General features: G+C 44.3%; 1 protein-coding gene and 1 non-coding gene across 2 annotated transcripts in view; one reads left to right on the top strand and one right to left on the bottom strand.

Annotated features, from left to right (window-relative positions):
- LOC131678308 (neuroligin-1-like) overlaps nt 1–22,559 on the bottom strand; it is a 1,556,576-nt gene that overhangs the window by 1,369,840 nt on the left and 164,177 nt on the right. The gene's annotated exons all lie outside the window — the stretch shown is intronic.
- On the top strand, nt 19,708–19,826 carry LOC131686395 (5S ribosomal RNA). The gene has a single exon (XR_009305073.1). It is a non-coding gene; the product is annotated as a 5S ribosomal RNA (ribosomal RNA).

The raw sequence follows: 22,559 nt of genomic DNA, 5'->3' as shown, positions 1-22,559 counted from the left end.
TATATATATATATATATATATATATATATATATATATATATATATATATATATATATATATATATATATATATATATATATATATATATATATATATATATATATATATATATATATATATATATATTGTCCGGTTATTCAACTATTTACTTCACCAACCTAGGCACAGGCGAACAAAGGTCAACCATTGTTTGAGGCAGGCTTTGTTCGCCTGTGCCTAGGTTGGTGAAGTGAATAGTTGAATAACCGCTTGGGCTCTTCAGCTGGGTATTGAGTTCTCCACGGAGAAAACTGAGTTGGTTGTTTTTTCTAGGAAGCGTGAGCCGGCGCAACTCCAGCTTCTATTAATGGATGCAACGATGAATCAGGTTTTCACATTTAAATATCTCGGGGTCTGGTTCGACTCTCTGGGGATGTCACATTAGGTATCTGAAACAGAAATGCCAACAAAGGATCAATTTTCTCCGAACAATAACTGGAACATGGTGGGGTGCCCACCCAGGAGACCTGATCAGATTATACCAAACAACGATATTGTCGGTGATGGAGTACGGGTGTTTCTGTTTCCGCTCCGCTGCGAATATACGCTTCATCAAACTGGAGCGAATCCAGTATCGTTGCTTGCACATTGCCTTGGGTTGCATACACTCGACCCATACGATGAGTCTCGAAGTGCTGGTGGGCGTTCTTCCGCTAAAAATCGATTTTGGGATATCTCATATCGATTGCTCATCCGATGCGACATTCTGAACCCGTTGGTGATTGAAAACTTCGATAGGCTCGTCGAGCTTAATTCTCAAACCCGATTTATGGCCCTGTACTTCGACTACATGGCACAGATCATTAATCCGTCTTCATATACTTCCAACCGTGTTCGTTTCCTAGAGACTTCTGATTCTACTGTATTCTTCGACACATCCGTGAAGGAAGAGATTCGTGGAATCCCGGACCATATACGCCCGCAAGTGATCCCCAATATATTTTATAATAAATTCCGAGAAGTCGACTGCGACAAAATGTTCTACACTGACGGATCAAATCTCGATGGGTCCACTGGCTTCGGTATCTTCAACAATACTATCACCGCTTCATTCAAGCTCAATGATCCCGCTTCAGTTTACGTCGCAGAGTTAGCTGCAATACAGTACACCCTTGGGATCATCGACACTCTGCCCACAGATCACTACTTCATCATTTCGGACAGCGTCAGCTCTATCGAGGCTCTTCGTGCGATGAAGCCCAAAAAGCAATTCCCATATTTCCTGGGGAAGATACGAGAGTCTTTGTGTACGTTATCTGAAAAATCTTATCAGATTACCTTTGGTTGGGTCCCCTCTCATTGCTCTATCCCGGGCAATGAAAAGGCCGACTCATTAGCAAAGGGTGGGCGCATTAAATGGTGACATATACGAAAGACCAATCTGCTTCAACAAAAAATTTTTAGTATTTGTCGTCAGAGGACACTCAACGGCTGGCAAACCTCTTGGAGCAATGGTGAACTTGGACGATGGCTACATTCCATTATCCCAAAGGTATCAACGAAGCCTTGGTTCAGGGGGATGGATGTGGGTCGGGATTTTATTCGTGTAATGTCCCGACTTATGTCCAACCACTACACCTTAGATGCGCATTTGCGGCGTATTGGGCTTGCGGAGAGTAGTCTGTGCGCTTGTGACCACGACATCGAGCACGTTGTCTGGGTATGCGCCGGGTATTTGGACGCCAGGTCTCAGTTAAAGAATTCCCTTCGGGCCAGAGGTAGACCACCCAATGTCCCAGTCCGAGATATGCTGTCAAATCGTGATTTCCCCTATATGTCCCTTATTTATACTTTCATAAAAACGATAAATATCCCAATTTAGCCCCTCTCTGTTTATTTCTCGTTTTTAGAAGTTTCCTCCTGCCTTGTGGAACCGATCAGCACCAGACTACCACTATGTAACCGCCGTAGCCCTTACCACTACGGAAACTGCAGCGAGAGCGACTTGAGGTCGGATGACTTATGAAGGATTCCCGCGGGTCCGAAGAATACCATCCGCCAATCCGACCTACTAGTCTGAGGCGCTAATTTGTTTAGATGATCTCCCGTTTGCCCGAAAGTTGCATGTTTTGCTCGTATTAAAACATACCCACCCAGTTCAAATGGACCCTGGGTGGTCTATTTCCGGCCCATCACGAAATCGCTTAATATTTTGGAGATCTCACGGGAGCTGACTGCAAACTACCCGGCCGTAGCTCAGATAACACATGTTAGAGCTAATAAGATACGCATATTAGTGAATGACCTCGACCAGGCAAACCAGATTGCTCGCAGCGAGCGTTTACAAAGCAATTTAAGGCGTATATACCTTGTTTGGCAGTGGAGATCGACGGGGTCGTCTCCAAACCGGGTTTGAAGTGCGAAGACGTGTTGAAGTACGGAGTTGGTTGCTTTAAGGACCCCTCACTTCAACATGTGAAGATTCTGGAATGCAAGCAATTGTATTCAGCAAAAACTGAGAATAATAAGACAATTCATTGTCAGACTCGCTTCGGGTTACTTTCGCCGGGTCTTCTCTCCCCAACTATGTCCTCCTGGATAAGGTTCGTCTACCTGTTCGCCTGTTTGTACCGCGGGTAATGAACTGCAGCAATTGCAAGCAGCTGGGCCACACAGCCACCTATTGTGGCAATAAGAAAAAGTGCGGCAAATGCGAGGGAGAACATGAGGATGACGCTTGCGGTGGAGAAACTGAAAAGTGTATTTACTGCGGGGGCCTTCCGCATGATCTTAAATCATGCCCCGCGTATATATATATATATATATATATATATATATATATATATATATATATATATATATATATATATATATATATATATATATATATATATATATATATATATATATATATATATATATATATATATATATATATATATATATATATATATATATATATATATATATATATATATATATATATATATATATATATATATATATATATATATATATATATATATATATATATATATATATATATATATATATATATATATATATATATATATATATATATATATATATATATATATATATATATTCCCTCTTGTGGGTCGTCAGATTCTTGCTCAACGCCAGCCAAAAGAGCAAAGGAATTTTCGGAAGGGACAGATGGCGAAGCATTCTTAAGAATTTCTGCATAAGAGCGCTTCGAGCGTTCCTTAAGGGAGCGCTTAATTTTCTCCCCGCGCTGTTTGTACGCGGGGCATGATTTAAGATCATGCGGAAGGCCCCCGCAGTAAATACACTTTTCAGTTTCTCCACCGCAAGCGTCATCCTCATGTTCTCCCTCGCATTTGCCGCACTTTTTCTTATTGCCACAATAGGTGGCTGTGTGGCCCAGCTGCTTGCAATTGCTGCAGTTCATTACCCGCGGTACAAACAGGCGAACAGGTAGATGAACCTTATCCAGGAGGACATAGTTGGGGAGAGAAGACCCGGAGAAAGTAACCCGAAGCGAGTCTGACAATGAATTGTCTTATTATTCTCAGTTTTTGCTGAATACAATTGCTTGCATTCCAGAATCTTCACATGTTGAAGTGAGGGGTCCTTAAAGCAACCAACTCCGTACTTCAACACGTCTTCGCACTTCAAACCCGGTTTGGAGACGACCCCGTCGATCTCCACTGCCAAACAAGGTATATACGCCTTAAATTGCTTTGTAAACGCTCGCTGCGAGCAATCTGGTTTGCCTGGTCGAGGTCATTCACTAATATGCGTATCTTATTAGCTCTAACATGTGTTATCTGAGCTACGGCCGGGTAGTTTGCAGTCAGCTCCCGTGAGATCTCCAAAATATTAAGCGATTTCGTGATGGGCCGGAAATAGACCACCCAGGGTCCATTTGAACTGGGTGGGTATGTTTTATTACGAGCAAAACATGCAACTTTCGGGCAAACGGGAGATCAGCTAAACAAATTAGCGCCTCAGACTAGTAGGTCGGATTGGCGGATGGTATTCTTCGGACCCGCGGGGAATCCTTCATAAGTCATCCGACCTCAAGTCGCTCTCGCTTCAGTTTCCGTAGTGGTAAGGGCTACGGCGGTTACATAGTGGTAGTCTGGAGCTGATCGGTTCCACAAGGCAGGAGGAAACTTCCAAAAACGATAAATAAACAGAGAGGGGCTAAATTGGGATATTTATCGTTTTTATGAAAGTATAAATAAGGGACATATAGGGGAAATCACGATTTGACAGCATATCTCGGACTGGGACATTGGGTGGTCTACCTCTGGCCCGAAGGGAATTCTTTAACTGAGACCTGGCGTCCAAATACCCGGCGCATACCCAGACAACGTGCTCGATGTCGTGGTCACAAGCGCACAGACTACTCTCCGCAAGCCCAATACGCCGCAAATGCGCATCTAAGGTGTAGTGGTTGGACATAAGTCGGGACATTACACGAATAAAATCCCGACCCACATCCATCCCCCTGAACCAAGGCTTCGTTGATACCTTTGGGATAATGGAATGTAGCCATCTTCCAAGTTCACCATTGCTCCAAGAGGTTTGCCAGCCGTTGAGTGTCCTCTGACGACAAATACTAAAATTTTTTTGTTGAAGCAGATTGGTCTTTCGTATATGTCACCATTTAATGCGCCCACCTTTGCTAATGAGTCGGCCTTTTCATTGCCCGGGATAGAGCAATGTGAGGGGACCCAACCAAAGGTAATCTGATAAGATTTTTCAGATAACGTACACAAAGACTCCCGTATCTTCCCCAGGAAATATGGGAATTGCTTTTTGGACTTCATCGCACGAAGAGCCTCGATAGAGCTGAGGCTGTCCGAAATGATGAAGTAGTGATCTGTGGGCAGAGTGTCGATGATCCCAAGGGTGTACTGTATTGCAGCTAACTCTGCGACGTAAACTGAAGCGGGATCATTGAGCTTGAATGAAGCGGTGATAGTATTGTTGAAGATACCGAAGCCAGTGGACCCATCGAGATTTGATCCGTCAGTGTAGAACATTTTGTCACAGTCGACTTCTCGGAATTTATTATAAAATATATTGGGGATCACTTGTGGGCGTATATGGTCCGGGATTCCACGAATCTCTTCCTTCACGGATGTGTCGAAGAATACAGTAGAATCAGAAGTCTCTAGGAAACGTACACGGTTGGAAGTATATGAAGACGGATTAATGATCTGTGCCATGTAGTCGAAGTACATGGCCATAAATCACCAACGGGTTCAGAATGTCGCATCGGATGAGCAATCGATATGAGATATCCCAAAATCGATTTTTTAGCGGAAGAACGCCCACCAGCACTTCGAGACTCATCGTATGGGTCGAGTGTATGCAACCCAAGGCAATGTGCAAGCTACGATACTGGATTCGCTCCAGTTTGATGAAGCGTATATTCGCAGCGGAGCGGAAACAGAAACACCCGTACTCCATCACCGACAATATCGTTGTTTGGTATAACCTGATCAGGTCTCCTGGGTGGGCACCCCACCATGTTCCAGTTATTGTTCGGAGAAAATTGATCCTTTGTTGGCATTTCTGTTTCAGATACCTAATGTGACATCCCAGGTACCTTTAGAGTCGAACCAGACCCCGAGATATTTAAATGTGAAAACCTGATTCATCGTTGCATCCATTAATAGAAGCTGGAGTTGCGCCGGCTCACGCTTCCTAGAAAAAACAACCAACTCAGTTTTCTCCGTGAAGAACTCAATACCCAGCTGAAAAGCCCAAGCGGGTATTCAACTATTCACTTCACCAACCTAGGCACAGGCGAACAAAGCCTGCCTCAAACAATGGTTGACCTTTGTTCGCTATATATATATATATATATATATATATATATATATATATATATATATATATATATATATATATATATATATATATATATATATATATATATATATATATATATATATATATATATATATATATATATATATATATATATATATATATATATATATATATATATATATATATATATATATATTGAGATACTCTATCCACAGCACAAGAAACCGATCTGCTTCGATCGAGAGCTCAGACGATTGTGATCAAATTTATGTTGATATAGTTTATGTAGAGCCAATGTATGCTGTACCGACATAGCTCAGTAAATTTACGTTCCCCCAAGGTTGCCCAAAAATTGTTTGGAATGAGAAACAAAAGGATCGCATATTTAGTATAAAAAAGTCGAATTGAAACACCATTGAATACAAGCAAGAGGTATGTCTCTGTGTGTTCAAATGATTCAGGTTATTTCTTTTTTAGTTTGGAGATGTGAAATACTCCCAACATTTTCCCGTTTAGCTAATCTTTCAGCTCGTAGCAACATGAGCCAACTTTCCTGTGAATGACTGCTTCGCTGTACCTTGAAGCCAGCTTGGTTGAGAAGTCCTTCGATTTGTCCGACAGGAAAAATTTTTGCTTAAGCACAGTTTCACCTTCGCTGAAGAGACTTTTCGTTTAGACTTTAGGTTGTAACTCGCGGCATATTTGTTATACGCGTGTTTGAAGTTAATTCTAACCGCTTCGTAGAGATGCTTCAAATCATCAGATAGAACAGGTGGTTCAAAATAGTCGATCTCTTGGTTGTTGTCTCTGAGACGAGTGTATTCATCGCCAGAGCTTATCATATTTTTACCGAAATTTACGAAATATGGGGAATAACCAGTTGTTGTGCACGCTGGTACGTAAGGCACACGCTATGTGTTGTATACCCTTGTCCCAGTCTTTCTGGCTTTTTCCAACTAATGATGCTCTTAATGCTGTTGTTATGATGCGGTTTTCTCGTTCTGTGGGTTTCGGAGCCGGGTGATATGCTGCCAAGTTCCAATGTTGAACATTGTAATGAGTTAGAAAATTTTGAAATGCTTTCCCGAGCAAACGAAAAGCTCATAATACCCCCATGCTCATGGGGTTTGACATGGGTGTTTGAAATGGGTTCAATTTGGAGAAAAAATCCGTTACAAGGAGGACCCACGCATTTCCTGCTTTTGACCTGGAGTACGGTCCTAAAAAATCGACCGAGATCATTTCCCACGGTCGGCTGCACATTTTTGGTTTGCCGCAAGCAGGGTTGGGGTTGACATTGTCGGTCTTGGCTCTTTTACATGTCAGGCACGACTAGCAGTATCTCATAACATCTCCGCTAATCCTGGGCCAATAAAATCGCTCTGCCACTGAGTGAAGGGTCTTTTCAAATCCCATGTGTGCTGTGTTATGAATAGATTTTATAATTTCGGTCTTTTCGGTGTTTTTGGGGACGTACTTCCACCGAAGTGGTGGCTCGTCGGGTCCTGCTGAATTCGTGACATATTTATATACCTTGTTGTTCACTATCTTAAAGTCCTTGTACTTGTCAGGGAATTTTATGATCAAATCTTTCAGTTCTTCTTTGGTTTGTCTATTACGGTCGAGGATACTAAACAAATTGCTCTTGACAATGCATCTGCACTAACGTTATCCTTCCCTTTGGTGTAACGAAAATCGATATCATATCCCTGAATCTTCATGGCCCATCTGGCATTTCTGGGGCTTTTGCTGTCAATCGATTTTAGGAAAGTTAGACTCATTGCATCGGTTAAAATCGTGAATCTTGTGGCTTCCACGAAATATCGAAAGTGTTCGATGGCCATTAACATAGCTAAACATTCTCGCTCCTTAGTGCTGTATCGTTTTTGAGTGGCTGACAGCTTTTTTGAGAAATATGCTATACAACGTCTTTCCCCTTCTATTTATTGGGTAAGTACCGCGCCTACTGCTAGGTCAGAACTATCCGTTGCAGTAATAAACGGGAGAGCAAAATTCGGGTTTGCCAAAATTGGTGGTGAGGTAAGAGCGGATTTTAGGTGGATGAGTGCTGTATCAGCCTCTTCCGTCCAGCAAAATTTTGTATGTTTCTTTTTCAATAGATCTGATATAGGTGCCACTAACCTGCTGAAGTTTTTTATGTACCGTTGGTAGAAACCGGCGAGTCCAAGTAATCTGCGTACGTCCTTTACGCACTTTGCCGGAGGATAATTTAGATTTGGTTCGATTTTAGCACTATCGGGGGCGACGCCTTGTTCGCTTATTATGTGTCCCAAATATTTGACGGTCATCTGACAAAAGCGAGACTTCTCGATGCTGATCGTCAGATTAGCTTCACGGAATCTGTTAGCAACTACTTCGAGCAGGCGGAAATGCTCATCTAGAGTGTTCGAGGTTATTATCACGTCATCCAAATAGACAAATACTCTCGGCTGTAAGTCAAACTTAAGGACTTTGTTCATCAGCCTACAGAGTGTTGCCCCGCTGTTTACAAGACCAAACGGCATCGATTTATACCGGTACAAACCACTATTGGTTCGGAAGGCTGTATAGTCACTAGAGCTTTCTTCTAAGACTACTTGATGATACGCGTCTTTCAAGTCAATTATGGTGAAATATTTGGATTTTTCCAGGCGCTCTAATAAATTTACCATATTGGGGAAGGGATATTCGTACCTTTTAGTCATCTGGTTAAGACGACGGGCATCTTGGCTTTTTTACTGGTAGTTGGGTATTTACAAACTCGCTGCTACATTCTTCAATGACATCCAAAGCTAAAAGCCTTTGAATTTCATTTTCGACTTCTGTTTCGACTTTGGGCGAATATTTATAAATAGGAACTTTTTTACATTTCTTACAAAAGAAATGTATAGGATTCGCTCAAACTTTGAAATTTTTTTCCGAGGCCCGGAGGGCCGAGTTTCATATACCAATCGACTCAGCTCGACAAATTGAGACAATGTCTGTATGTGTGTGTGTTTTTTTTTTACAATGGAGAAGACCTTTATGTCCTAGCCCAGTACACGTGCTATTGGTAGGGTCCAATCTACCACACGGGGTGAACTGGGGGCGTGTCGGACTCGAATGGTGACTCTTCCATTAATACCGACTAAACTCCATTGGGCTCCGCCATCTATCCCCAGGAACAACCTTTCGGCATTACTTCTGGGGGGATGGCCGTACTTAGCGTACGCTCTCACTCGTGCCTTACATTCGCGCACACTCGCTCCCATCTCGGCATGGGTAGACCATACCTCCGCTGCTCGCCGCTCCATGCTTTCTGGAGCCGGCAGGCAATCTGAGTGGTAGCAGTCGAAACTGCGTTCCACTTCTCTACCGCTTGGTACATCCCCTGTACAAGGGTATCAGGGGTTGTGTCCAAGTCGCAGACGCCTAGCATAGCGCCTCTTTCGACGTCGAAGCGGGGACATACGAATAGTATGTGCTCCGCAGTTTCGTCGACACCTGGGCAGTCTGGGCAGACTGTGGCCTTAGCGTGTCCAAACCTGTGGAGGTACTGTCGGAAACAGCCATGGCCTGACAGGAATTGTGTCAGATGGAAGTGAACTTCCCCATGGGGGAACTGGCGCACACCTGGCGCACACCTTGGAGCTGTTGGACATCATCCTCGATAATGCCACAACAGCCACCGAAGCCTTCTTGCACGCATAGTCGACATGGCTGCCGAAGGTCAGCTTGTCGTCTATGATGGCCCCAAGAATCTTCAGACTCCGCTTAGAAGTTATCTCAACTTCTCCCGCTTGGATAACTGCTTGTTGTACCGACTTGCGGTTATTGACAACAACCACCTCCGTCTTGTGGTGGGCGAGCTCCAGGCCTCTCGCGCTCATCCATTCCGCCACTATGCTTATCGCGTGTGCCGCCGTTAGTTCTACCTCGGAGATTGACTCCCCGTAGACCGCCAGGGTGACATCATCGGCGAAACCGACGATTTTCACACCCGGAGGGAACTTTAGTCTCAGAACCCCGTCATACATAAGGTTCCATAGTACCTGGCCCAGGATTGAACCTTGCGGAACTCCTGCGGTAATAAGAACACTTTGCTGACCGGCATCGGTCTCGTATAATAGTACACGGTTCTGGAAATAGCTTTCCAAGATCCGGTACTGGCCAAGCCGGTGTAACGAGAGCGCGATGGCATCCCAGCTTGCGCTGTTGAATGCGTTCTTCACGTCAAGTGTCACTAACGCACAATATCGAATGCCCCGCCTCTTCCGTTGGATCGCTATCTCGGCAGTCCTTACCACTGAGATGATAGCGTCCACCGTGGACTTTCCCTTTCGAAAACCGAACTGATTACTTGACAGGCCCTCCGTACTAGAGATGGTCGGGTTCGGGTTTTTGGACCCGAAACCCGGACCCGACCCGAACCCGACGTGTTTCGGGTCGGGTTCGGGTTCTGTAAATTAAAGCTTCTCGGGTTCGGGTCGGGTTCCGGGTGTTCAAATTAGAAATTCTCGGGTTCGGGTCGGGTCCGGGTTTTTGAAATTTTGAACTTTCGGGCTCGGGTCGGGTTCGGGTTTTTCAAATTACAAATTAACGGGGTCGGGTCGGGTTCGGGTTTTGAACAAAACAACCCAGCCATTTCATGACAGTCTTTTTTGTAGTAATGAAATATACTTCGTGATACGAATGGATGACACATATAACCGTACCAAATGTTAGCACCTCTGAATCGCTAGAACTCGTCGTATTTTCTGGTACTCAAATATTGTATTTTTCATTCTTGCATAAAATTCCGTCTCTTCAGACTCGCAAACTACCTGAATTATTTAATTTTTTAAACGAACATTCATGACAGAGCATTCAACAATACGTGTTTCGCATCTAAAATCTCTGCGATTTATTTTTCATGATAATTAGTAATAAACCAAGTCAACAGGAATTTATCGAGAAATATCGGTTCATCTTTCTATAATGGAATATAAATTTCAACAGGTACTTTAAAACCGGTTTTGTGGGGTACATTCGTACCCCAGAATTAGAAGCGCTCTAATATGTCTAATTTTTATTAAATTTATAATTAAATTGGATAGTCTTATTCTAAAATCAATCGTAAAGTAACCTGTTTAAAAATATTCGCGTTTTGACTATTTAATTATGTAATATTTCATTTTGTATAGAGTAAGTCTTTAAAATACGTCAAAATTCCCTTTTTTCTTCATATTGCTATAACTCCGGTAGTTTCAAATCGATTTTGACCATTTATACGATCTTGTAAAGACTTTTAAATTTCCTTTTGAACAATTTTTTTCAAAAACCGCTCAAAAAGCGTATTTATTCCGATGCTTTTTTGGAAACCAATCGCCAATACAAACGTTAAAAATACAGCAATATGCAATAACGGAGATGAAACAGGAAGGCGTCGAAGGAACAGGTAGAGCCGGTGCATTATACGTGTATATAAGTAAGTATGTTCCAGAGCCTGGGCTGCAGAAGATAACAAATCGAATGATGCGTTTTGCATACTATATACAAATCTTATTCATGAATGTGTTTTGCCTCTTTAATCCGCAAAAGCAAAAATTACGATACCAATCCAAGCACATTTTCTAGTTACTTTGGTATAGTGCTTTGTTATATCAAATAACCAGGCATTGTAATTCTCTCTCACTCACGCGAAAAGAAGCTTATCCGATGTCCAACTTTTCCGAGATAAGATGAGTCGCAAAATTCTTCGTCTCCACAAATAGCATGAGAATGATTTTCCGGATAAAATTTATTTGACTTTTTCCTTCTCACCGGAGAAGGTGATAAAATTTTAATTTCGTGGAAATCAATAAAAACTTAAAAAATGCACTTAATTATAAAGAAAAGCGGCAAAGAAAAATGATAGACTTGTTTTTTCGTGCTTTGGAATAACGGCAGGAAAGCAGCGAGCGAAGAAAAGATACTGTGAAAAACTCATTTACTCATTCTCCGTCTGTTTTATTTATCCGGAGAAATAACACGTTGTATTTATCCGGAGAAGTTGTGTGAGTGCCAATAACTTTTCGTGTGAAAATGTGAGTTTTTATTATCGCAGTAGCAAACTATCCGGTTGAATTTACTCATATGAGCGATAAATGCAATGCCTGCAAATAACAGATACTATTATTCGGCAGAGTTGGAACTTATACAGCACTATGCTATATTTCACCCTAAGGAGGAAAATTTGGTAAAAACCAAAATTTCTCACTAGGGTGAAAATTTGTTGGTAAAAACCAGTCTTTGTACAGGAGGGCACAAATCCTTATTTCATACTATGTTGCGTTTCGGCTTCGCCTCATCAGAAACCGACACTAACGTATTGTCGGAATAGATTAGCGCCGGCTTGACGCAAATCCCTTAAAACTAAAACACACTATGTGTTTCAATCAAACGACTGATCAAACGTGATGTCCCGTTCGAGCAGAAGTTCTGTTTATGCCGATGAGACACAAGTGAAGCCGAAACTTGTCTTGGCTTAGCAGGCCTATGCGAAAGCACTATGTTATATTTCACCCTAAGGTGGAAAATTTGGTAAAAACCAAAATTTCTCACTAGGGTGAAAATTTGTTGGTAAAAACCAGTCTTTGTACAGGAGGGCACAAATCCTTATTTCATACTATATATACTATATATATATATATATATATATATATATATATATATATATATATATATATATATATATATATATATATATATATATATATATATATATATATATATATATATATATATATATATATATATATATATATATATATATATATATATATATATATATATATATATATATATATATATATATATATTTATATATATATACCTTTGTTTTATCTTATCAGATTGATTTTTCAGAATACGTACACAAAGACTCCCGTATCTTCCCCAGGGAATATGGGAATTGTTTTTTGGGCTTCATCGCACGAAGAGCCTCGATAGAGCTGAGGCTGTCCGAAATGATGAAGTAGTGATCTGTGGGCAGAGTGTCGATGATCCCAAGGGTGTACTGTATTGCAGCTAACTCTGCGACGTAAACTGAAGCGGGATCATTGAGCTTGAATGAAGCGGTGATAGTATTGTTGAAGATACCGAAGCCAGTGGACCCATCGAGATTTAATCCGTCAGTGTAGAACATTTTGTCACAGTCGACTTCTCGGAATTTATTATAAAATATATTGGGGATCACTTGCGGGCGTATATGGTCCTGGAATTCCACGAATCTCTTCCTTCACGGATGTGTCGAAGAATACAGTAGAATCAGAAGTCTCTAGGAAACGAACACGGTTGGAAGTATATGAAGACGGATTAATGCTCTGTGCCATGTAGTCGAAGTACATGGCCATAAATCGGGTTTGAGAATTAAGCTCGACGAGCCTATCGAAGTTTTCAATCACCAACGGGTTCAGAATGTCGCATCGGATGAGCAATCGATATGAGATATCCCAAAATCGATTTTTAGCGGAAGAACGCCCACCAGCACTTCGAGACTCATCGTATGGGTCGAATGCATGCAACCCAAGGCAATGTGCAAGCAACGATACTGGATTCGCTCCAGTTTGATGAAGCGAATATTCGCAGCGGAGCGGAAACAGAAACACCCGTACTCCATCACCGACAATATCGTTGTTTGGTATAACCTGATCAGGTCTCCTGGGTGGGCACCCCACCATGTTCCAGTTATTGTTCGGAGAAAATTGATCCTTTGTTGGCATTTCTGTTTCAGATACCTAATGTGACATCCCCAGGTACCTATAGAGTCGAACCAGACCCCGAGATATTTAAATGTGATAACCTGATTCATCGTTGTATCCATTAATAGAAGCTGGAGTTGCGCCGGCTCACGCTTCCTAGAAAAAACAACCAACTCAGTTTTCTCCGTGGAGAACTCAATACCCAGCTGAAGAGCCCAAGCGGGTATTCAACTATTCACTTCACCAACCTAGGCACAGGCGAACAAAGCCTGCCCCAAACAATGGTTGGCCTTTGTTGGCCTGTGCCTAGGTTGGTAAAGTGAATAGTTGAATAACCGGACAAGCCGCTATATAAGCTAAGTATCTTTTTTTTTCATTTCACTTTCCCCCCGATCGATCGCTACTTCTTAGATCCTTTTCCCCTGAATATAAGTTTCATCTCTCGTTTACACCACGTGCTATCCTCGTGCCTAAATGGTCGAGGGCGAAGTAACATTGGATGGGAATGATGTTTCCATGGATTTACCGGATAAACCCGAAATTACTCCCTCCCCTGATTCCCCCTGTCCTCCTCGTATTAAAACATACCCACCCAGTTCAAATGGACCCTGGGTGGTCTATTTCCGGCCCATCACGAAATCGCTTAATATTTTAGAGATCTCACGGGAGCTGACTGCAAACTACCCGGCCGTATCTCAGATAACACATGTTAGAGCTAATAAGATACGCATATTAGTGAATGACCTCGACCAGGCAAACCAGATTGCTCGCAGCGAGCGATTACAAAGCAATTTAAGGCGTATATAACTTGTTTGGCAGTGGAGATCGACGGGGTCGTCTTCAAACCGGGTTTGAAGTGCGAAGACGTGTTGAAGTACGGAGTTGGTTGCTTTAAGGACCCTTCACTTCAACATGTGAAGATTCTGGAATGCAAGCAATTGTATTCAGCAAAAACTGAGAATAATAAGACAATTAATTGTCAGACTCGCTTCGGGTGACTTTCTCCGGGTCTGCTCTTCCCAACTATGTCCTCCTGGATAAGGTTCGTCTACCTGTTCGCCTGTTTGTACCGCGGGTAATGAACTGCAGCAATTGCAAGCAGCTGGGCCACACAGCCACCTATTGTGGCAATAAGAAAAAGTGCGGCAAATGCGAGGGAGAGCATGAGGATGACGCTTGCGACAAAGAAACTGAAAAGTGTATTTACTGCGGGGGCCTTCCGCATGACCTTAAATCATGCCCCGCGTACAAACAGCGCGGGGATAAAATTAAGCGCTCCCTTAAGGAACGCTCGAAGCACTCTTATGCAGAAATTCTTAAGAATGCTTCGCCATCTGTCCCTTCCGAAAATTCCTTTGCTCTTTTGGCTGGCGTTGAGCAAGAATCTGACGACCCACAAGAGGGAACATCTTTGGTTAACCCAGGGGAGTCCAGGAAGAGGAGAAATCTAGCCTACCCTAAATAACCCCTACGTAAGGGTGCCAAGGAGTCGTCCCCTCAGAGTGCGCCAACTACAATCAATAAATCCAACGGAAGTGATGCACTAAAGCCGAAGCAATTTGCTCCAGGACTTGGAAATATTAATTCTAACAAGGAGTATCCACCACTTCCAGGGACACCAAAAACCCCAAGTGTTCCCTTTTTTCACTCTCAGTCCAGCAACGGACTAATGAACTTTTCTGACATAGTGGACTTAATTTTCACAGTTTTCAATGTTACTGATCCTCTTAAAAGCATTCTGATACATTTTCTCCCTATGGTGCAAACATTCTTGAAACAGTTGACTGCTAAATGGCCCCTCCTTGCAGCGATCCTATCCTTCGATGGCTAAGTCAGCAAATGAGGTCACTGATTCGATCACTGTCCTACAGTGGAAATGCAGAAGTATCCTCCCGAAAATCGGTTCCTTTAAATTTTTACTAAACAGTTTAAAATGTGATGCTTTCGCATTATGTGAAACTTTGTTAACTTCCGATATAAATCTCAACTTCCATGACTTTAATATAATCCGTCTGGACCGAGAAAACCCTTATGGAGGAGTACTTTTGGGGATCAAAAAGTGCTATTCTTTCAACCGAATTAACCTTCCCTCGACACCAGGCATTGAAATTGTCGCTTGTCAAGTTTTAATCAAAGGTTTGCATTGCTTCCATCTACATTCCTCCTAGAGCCTTGGTAGGGCACCGAACGCTTTGTAATATCACGGAATCCTTACCGGCACCGCGGCTAGTTCTGGGAGACTTTAACTCGCACGGTACGGTATGGGGTTGTCATCATGATAATAATAGATCAACATTAATCCAAGATCTTTGCGACAATTTCAACATGACCATCTTAAACACGGGAGAAATGACGCGGTTTCCTACACCACCAGCACGCGCAAGCGCGTTGGATTTATCGCTTTGTTCGACATCGCTACAGTTAGATTGGGGAAGGTGATCCCTGATCCCCACGGTAGCGATCATTTGCCTATCGTGATTTCAATTGCTAACGGTTCAAGACCATCGGAAACAATCAATGTCTCGTATGACCTCACACGGAACATTGATTGGAAGAGTTACGCGACCGCAATATCCGTTAAAATCGAATCCACTCAAGAACTTCCTCCGGAGGAAGAATACTGGTTTTTGGATGGCTTGATTCTCGACAGTGCGAATCAAGCTCAGACTAAGCCAGTACCCAGCGCGAATACCCATGGACGGTCTCCTACACTGTGGTGGGATAAAGAGTGCTCAGAGCTGTACGCGGAAAAGTCCACTGCATATAAGGCCTTCCGGGAAGACGGGTTACCCGCTAGCTATCAAAAGTACGCGTCGTTAGAAAGGAGAATGAAGAGTCAGCCAAAAAAACGCAGTTATTGGCGCCGGTTCTTCGACGGGTTAACGAGAGAAACAGCGATGAGCACTCTTTGGGGTACGGCTCGACGTATGCGTAACCGTAATAGTACCAACGAGAACGTGGAATATTCAAACCGTTGGATATTCGCTTTCGCCAAGAAGATCTGATGGTGGAGTTTTCACATGCTCTCTTATCATGCAACAATAACGATCCAGGGATAGACAGAATCAAATTCAACTTGCTGAAGAATCTACCTGACACTGCAAAAAGGCGCTTGTTGAATTTATTTAACAAGTTTCTTGAGGGTAACATTGTCCCTCATGACTGGAGGCAAGTGAAGGGCATCGAAATCCAAAAACTAGGAAAACCAGCCTCCGACCACAACTCGTATCGGCCGATTGCAATGCTGTCCTGTATTCGGAAGTTGTTCGAGAAAATGATCTTGTTTCGCCTCGACAATTGGGTTGAAGCAAATGGCTTGCTGGCAGATACACAATTTGGGTTCCGCAAAGGCAAAGGGACGAACGATTGTCTTGCGTTGCTTTCTACAGAAAGCCTATGCTAACAAAGAGCAGATGGCATCAGTCTTCTTGGATATTAAGGAGGCTTTTGACTCAGTTTCTATCAACATTCTTGCAGAGAAGCTGCACCAGCATGGTCTTTCACCAATTTTAAATAACTTTTTGCTAAACCTGTCATCTGGAAAACACATCCACTTTTCGCATGGCGATTTAACAACATCGCGATTTAGCTACATGGGTCTTCCCCAGGGCTCATGTCTAAGTCCCCTGCTCTACAATTTTTACGTGAATGACATTGACGATTGTCTTGCCAATTCATGCACGCTAAGGCAACTTGCAGACGACGGGGTCGTCTCTGTTACAGGACCCAAAGCTGCCGACTTGCAAGGACCATTACAAAATACCTTGGACAATTTGTCTGCTTGGGCTCTTCAGCTGGGTATTGAGTTCTCCACGGAGAAAACTGAGTTGGTTGTTTTTTCTAGGAAGCGTGAGCCGGCGCAACTCTAGCTTCTATTAATGGATGCAACGATGAATCAGCAAGCAACGATGAATTGCTCATCCGATGCAACCCGATTTGTGGCCTTCTGATTCTACTGTATTCTTCGACACATCCGTGAAGGAAGAGATTCGTGGAATCCCGGACCATATACGCCCGCAAGTGATCCCCAATATATTTTATAATAAATTCCGAGAAGTCGACTGTAACAAAATGTTCTACACTGACGGATCAAATCTCGATGGGTCCACTGGCTTCGGTATCTTCAACAATACTATCACCGCTTCATTCAAGCTCAATGATCCCGCTTCAGTTTACGTCGCAGAGTTAGCTGCAATTCAGTACACCCTTGGGATCATCGACACTCTGCCCACAGATCACTACTTCATCATTTCGGACAGCCTCAGCTCTATCGAGGCTCTTCGTGCGATGAAGCCCAAAAAACAATTCCCATATTTCTTGGGGAAGATACGGGAGTCTTTGTGTACGTTATCTGAAAAATCTTATCAGATTACCTTTGTTTGGGTCCCCTCTCATTGCTCTATCCCGGGCAATGAAAAGGTCGACTCATTAGCAAATGTGGGCGCCTTAAATGGTGCCATATACGAAAGACCAATCTGCTTCAACGAATTTTTTAGTATTTGTCGTCAGAGGACACTCAATAGCTGGCAAACCTCGTGGAGCAATGGTGAACTTGGACGATGGCTACATTCCATTATCCCAAAGGTATCAACGAAGCCTTGGTTCAGGGGGATGGATGTGGGTTGGGATTTTATTCGTGTTATGTCCCGACTTATGTCCAACCACTACACCTTAGATGCGCATTTGCGGTGTATTGGGCTTGCGGAGAGTAGTCTGTGCGCTTGTGACGAGGGCTATCACGACACCGAGCACGTTGTCTGGGTATGCGCCGGGTATTTGGACGCCAGGTCTCAGTTAAAGAATCCCCTTCGGGCCCGAGGTAGACCACCCAATGTCCCAGTAGGAAGTCGCCAGGCGAGGGTGCAAAAAGCGACACCACACGGCGTGCAACCGTTAAGGTCAAACGCCGTTTGGGCGAGGTAACCGAGGGCGAGAGTGACCTCGCTGAGCAGTGCGTTGGTACCAGCAACCCGGCGCGACCGGGGCAAGGGGCCCAAACCCCTGGACGCTGGTCACCAAGAAGAAGCCGGCACCGACACCGGAGGTACCGCGGCCCGCGAAGAAGGCCAAGGACAGAGGCGAGGCCTTGTGGTTGAAAACCGACAAGGACAAATATGCCGATGTCCTAAAGTCGATGAAGGCGGCCGAAAGCCTTTCGGCCCTTGGGCAAGATGTGCGTAGCGTGAGACGCACCAACACGGGAGAAATGCTTCTGGTGCTGAAGTGAGGCGCACAATCGAGTGCGGTATACAAGGCCTTGGCCCAAGAGATCCTTGGTGAGGGCGCCCAAGTCAGGTCGCTAGGGGCGGAAATGACTCTCCAGTGCAAGCATCTGGACGAGTTCACGACCGCAGAAGATGTCGTCGCAGCCGTTAAGGAACATTGCGACGTCACCATCGAGCGGGCCTCTATGCGATTGAGAGATGGACCCTCTGGCACCCAAGTAGCCTACCTCAGGCTACTGAAGGCGGATGCCAAAAAGGTAACCGAGAATGGGAAGCTGAAGATCGGCTGGTCGGTATGCCCTATTAGCATACCCCAGCCGCCTTCAGTGGATAGGTGCTATCGGTGCCTTGAGTCCGGCCACAAAGCCCACGAGTGCAAGGGTATAGATAGGAGCAAACTATGTCGTCGCTGCGGCGAGGAGGGACATAAAGAGCGGAGGTGCACTAAGGCACACAAGTGCCTTATCTGCACCGCTAAGAAGCAAGCCCATAAACATGCTATGGGCGGACCTTCGTGTCCCTTCGGTGAGTTAAATAAGAAGAAGCCGTGAACGTCACACAGCTAAATCTTAACCATTGTGCAGCAGCCCAACAGCTGCTGTGGCAGTCGGTCTCGGAGTCGAGGACAGATGTCGCCCTCTTATCAGACCCGTACCGCATCCCTGCCGGCAAGGGCAATTGGGTGTCGGACGGGTCTGGAATGGTGGCAATCTGTACAACGGGACGGTTCCCGGTTCAAGAGGTAATACACTCCTCCGCCGAGGGTGTGGCGATTGCCAAGATCAATGGTGTGTTCTATTGCAGCTGCTACGCCCCACCAAGGTGGTCAATAGAACAGTTCAACCAGATGATCGACAGGCTCTCGTCGGACCTAGTGGGCCGGAAACCGGTAGTCATAGCGGGAGACTTTAACGCTTGGGCAGTGGAGTGGGGCAGCCGCTGTACAAATAGCAAGGGTCAAGCGCTAATGGTCAACGACCATACCATGTTGAAAACACCGGTTCTCGTCCGATGACCGAAGTTAAGCAACATCGGGCGCGATTAGTACTTGGATAGGTGACCGCTTGGGAACGTCGCGTGTCGTTGGCTTTTTTTATCTCCGCTAGCGAATGACGGATCTCAATAGTGGCATGTCTGTAATAATATACGTACATGGAACTATTGAGAACCAGAGCTACAGGTCCAAAGCCCTGGTAAAGGAGGATGGTTGTGATGATCTGGGCCGAGGTCACCACGTAAAGCAAGGTAGGTCATAACCCCAGTTCCAAGGCGTGAAGCGACCCGTGCCGAGGGATGAGTGATCGAGGGGGTGAAAAAGATGCTCGATCGTTAACGGAGCCTGTGGGGTACCGGGGCAACCCCCACAGTAAGCGTCCCTTACCACGTTAATGCGGAGCTCTAGCGTGGCGGACATCTATTCTCGCGCTACTCGTGGGATTTTACATGGAGTTAACAAAAAATAAAAATAAACAGTCGGAGGTGCCAAACCCCTTCGCTAGAGGTGGTTTGGCGAGGTCTCCCCCCGTGGGGAGAGTAGTGGAGCGATGAGTGCTGCATCTGAAAGCACCAGTGACCCGCCAGCAGCGGTAGGCAATAGCCCTACCAACGCACCGGACGGGCCATTATCGGCGATGCGCAAAGTGGTAGAGCAGCTCGATGCAATAATCGAGTACACTAGCGCAAAGCAAAACATAAGCAAGGAGTTAAAACAGAGTCTCCTGGAGCTCCGACAAACTGTTCGTGTCGCAAGACATAAACAGCAGGCTTATGCCAAGAGGGTGGAATGTCGGGAGAAGTCTGACAGAGAAACCCAGACAGTGGCCTCCAAGAAGGAGGGAACAGAGATGGTCGATACGGGCACTCAGACAGTGCCCTTCACCTTCTATGGAGCAGCCACGTCGCTTGAAGCGGCGGCCGAGTTCCCCTCAAAGGGAAAAAGCAAGGGCAAGGGCAATCGCAAGACGGCGTCGAACGCGAAGCGCCCTAGGAAGTCGCCAGGCGAGGGTGCAAAAAGCGACACCACACGGCGTGCAACCGTTAAGGTCAAACGCCGTTTGGGCGAGGTAAGCGAGGGCGAGAGTGACCTCGCTGAGCAGAGTGTTGGTACCAGCAACCCGGCGCGACCGGGGCAGGGGGGCCCAAACCCCTGGACGCTGGTCACCAGGAAGAAGCCGGCACCGACACCGGAGGTACCGCGGCCCGCGAAGAAGGCCAAGGACAGAGGCGAGGCCTTGTGGTTAAAAACCGACAAGGACAAATATGCCGATGTTCTAAAGTCGATGAAGGCGGCCGAAAGCCTTTCGGCCCTTGGGCAAGATGTGCGTGGCGTGAGACACACCAACACGGGAGAAATGCTTGGCCCAAGAGGTCCTTGGAGAAGGCGCCCAAGTCAGGTCGCTAGGGGCGGAAATGACTCTCCAGTGCAAGCATCTGGACGAGTTCACGACCGCAGAAGACGTCGTCGCAGCCGTTAAGGAACATTGCGACGTCACAATCGAGCGGGCCTCTGTGCGATTGAGAGATGGACCCTCTGGCACCCAAGTAGCCTACCTCAGGCTACTGAAGGCGGATGCCAAAAAGGTAACCGAGAAAGGGAAGTTGAAGATCGGCTGGTCGGTATGCCCTATTAGTATACCCCAGCCGCCATCAGTGGATAGGTGCTATCGGTGCCTTGAGTCCGGCCACAAAGCCTACGAGTGCAAGGGCATAGATAGGAGCAAACTATGTCGTCGCTGCGGCGAGGAGGGACATAAAGACCGGTTCTCGGTTCAAGAGGTAACACCCCTCCGCCGAGGGTGTGGCGATTGCCAAGATCAATGGTGTGTTCTATTGCAGCTGCTACGCCCCACCAAGGCACAGTGGTTCCATTCTTTAAGAGAGGCGGTCATAAATATATTTAATGCAAATTTTGATACATAACTGCATTTCTATAGTAAATTTGGGTCGCAGAATTCAAATTTCGCTATAAAAAATTGGTTATATCCACCTAACAGTGTAATACGGGTTTTCTTATTACATTAAGATTCACATTTACTTTTTTTGCTCCAGAATTTTTTTTAGTATCGAATAGTACAAGTTGTGCAGCGCTGGTAAAAAAGGAATAGTTATTCATTGAAAGTTCTCTAAATTGTAGCTTCTGCACCTGAACGCACATATTATGATATCGTCTTCGGTGAGCATAATATATCGAATTTTAAATAAATCGTGTATTTCTTTCCTTTAAAATGATGGTTTTCGTGAACAACCAATGTGTTTTCCTACAATAAAAATTATCCCACAATAAAAAAACTCCGAGTACCAGCTATTTTAAAAGGGAGAAATACTACTTGTACTTCAGAACTTAGTTGTAATACGAATTGGAGTGAGACATTTGCCTCGTACATCAAATATTCCGTAGTGACATGTGTTTCAAAGAGAAGAGTCAAATAAAGCGATATAACTCAAGTTCTAATAATTCGATCGATAAGAAATTTTGGGAAAATAATAAAGAAGCTATATAGTTTCGAGATCAGTAGTAATTATTATCGTAATATAATTTGACAATCTGATATAAAGTTTTTCGTCTTGCCTTATCCCGTTAAACATGTACAACATCTTAGATTTTCTAGGCATTCTGGGCGCAGAGATGCGCTGCTGAAACCTAGTTTAAGTGAAAGTGGAACGTCTGACGACCATTTTGAAAAGAAGTTCGGGAAGGATATCGAGGGACAAAGTCAGTTAAAGTCATATTGAAAATTTTTAGGTTAATTTTTCTATTACATATACAAATAAACTCATATTTCTACTCTCCTTACACTCCAAAAACTGAAAATTATCATTTAA

Source organism: Topomyia yanbarensis, chromosome 2, assembly GCF_030247195.1.
Source record: "Topomyia yanbarensis strain Yona2022 chromosome 2, ASM3024719v1, whole genome shotgun sequence".
In the NCBI taxonomy this organism is placed as follows: Eukaryota; Metazoa; Arthropoda; class Insecta; order Diptera; family Culicidae; genus Topomyia; species Topomyia yanbarensis.
Note: the sequence above shows the minus strand (reverse complement) of the source record. Positions and strands in the feature narration are given on the sequence as shown.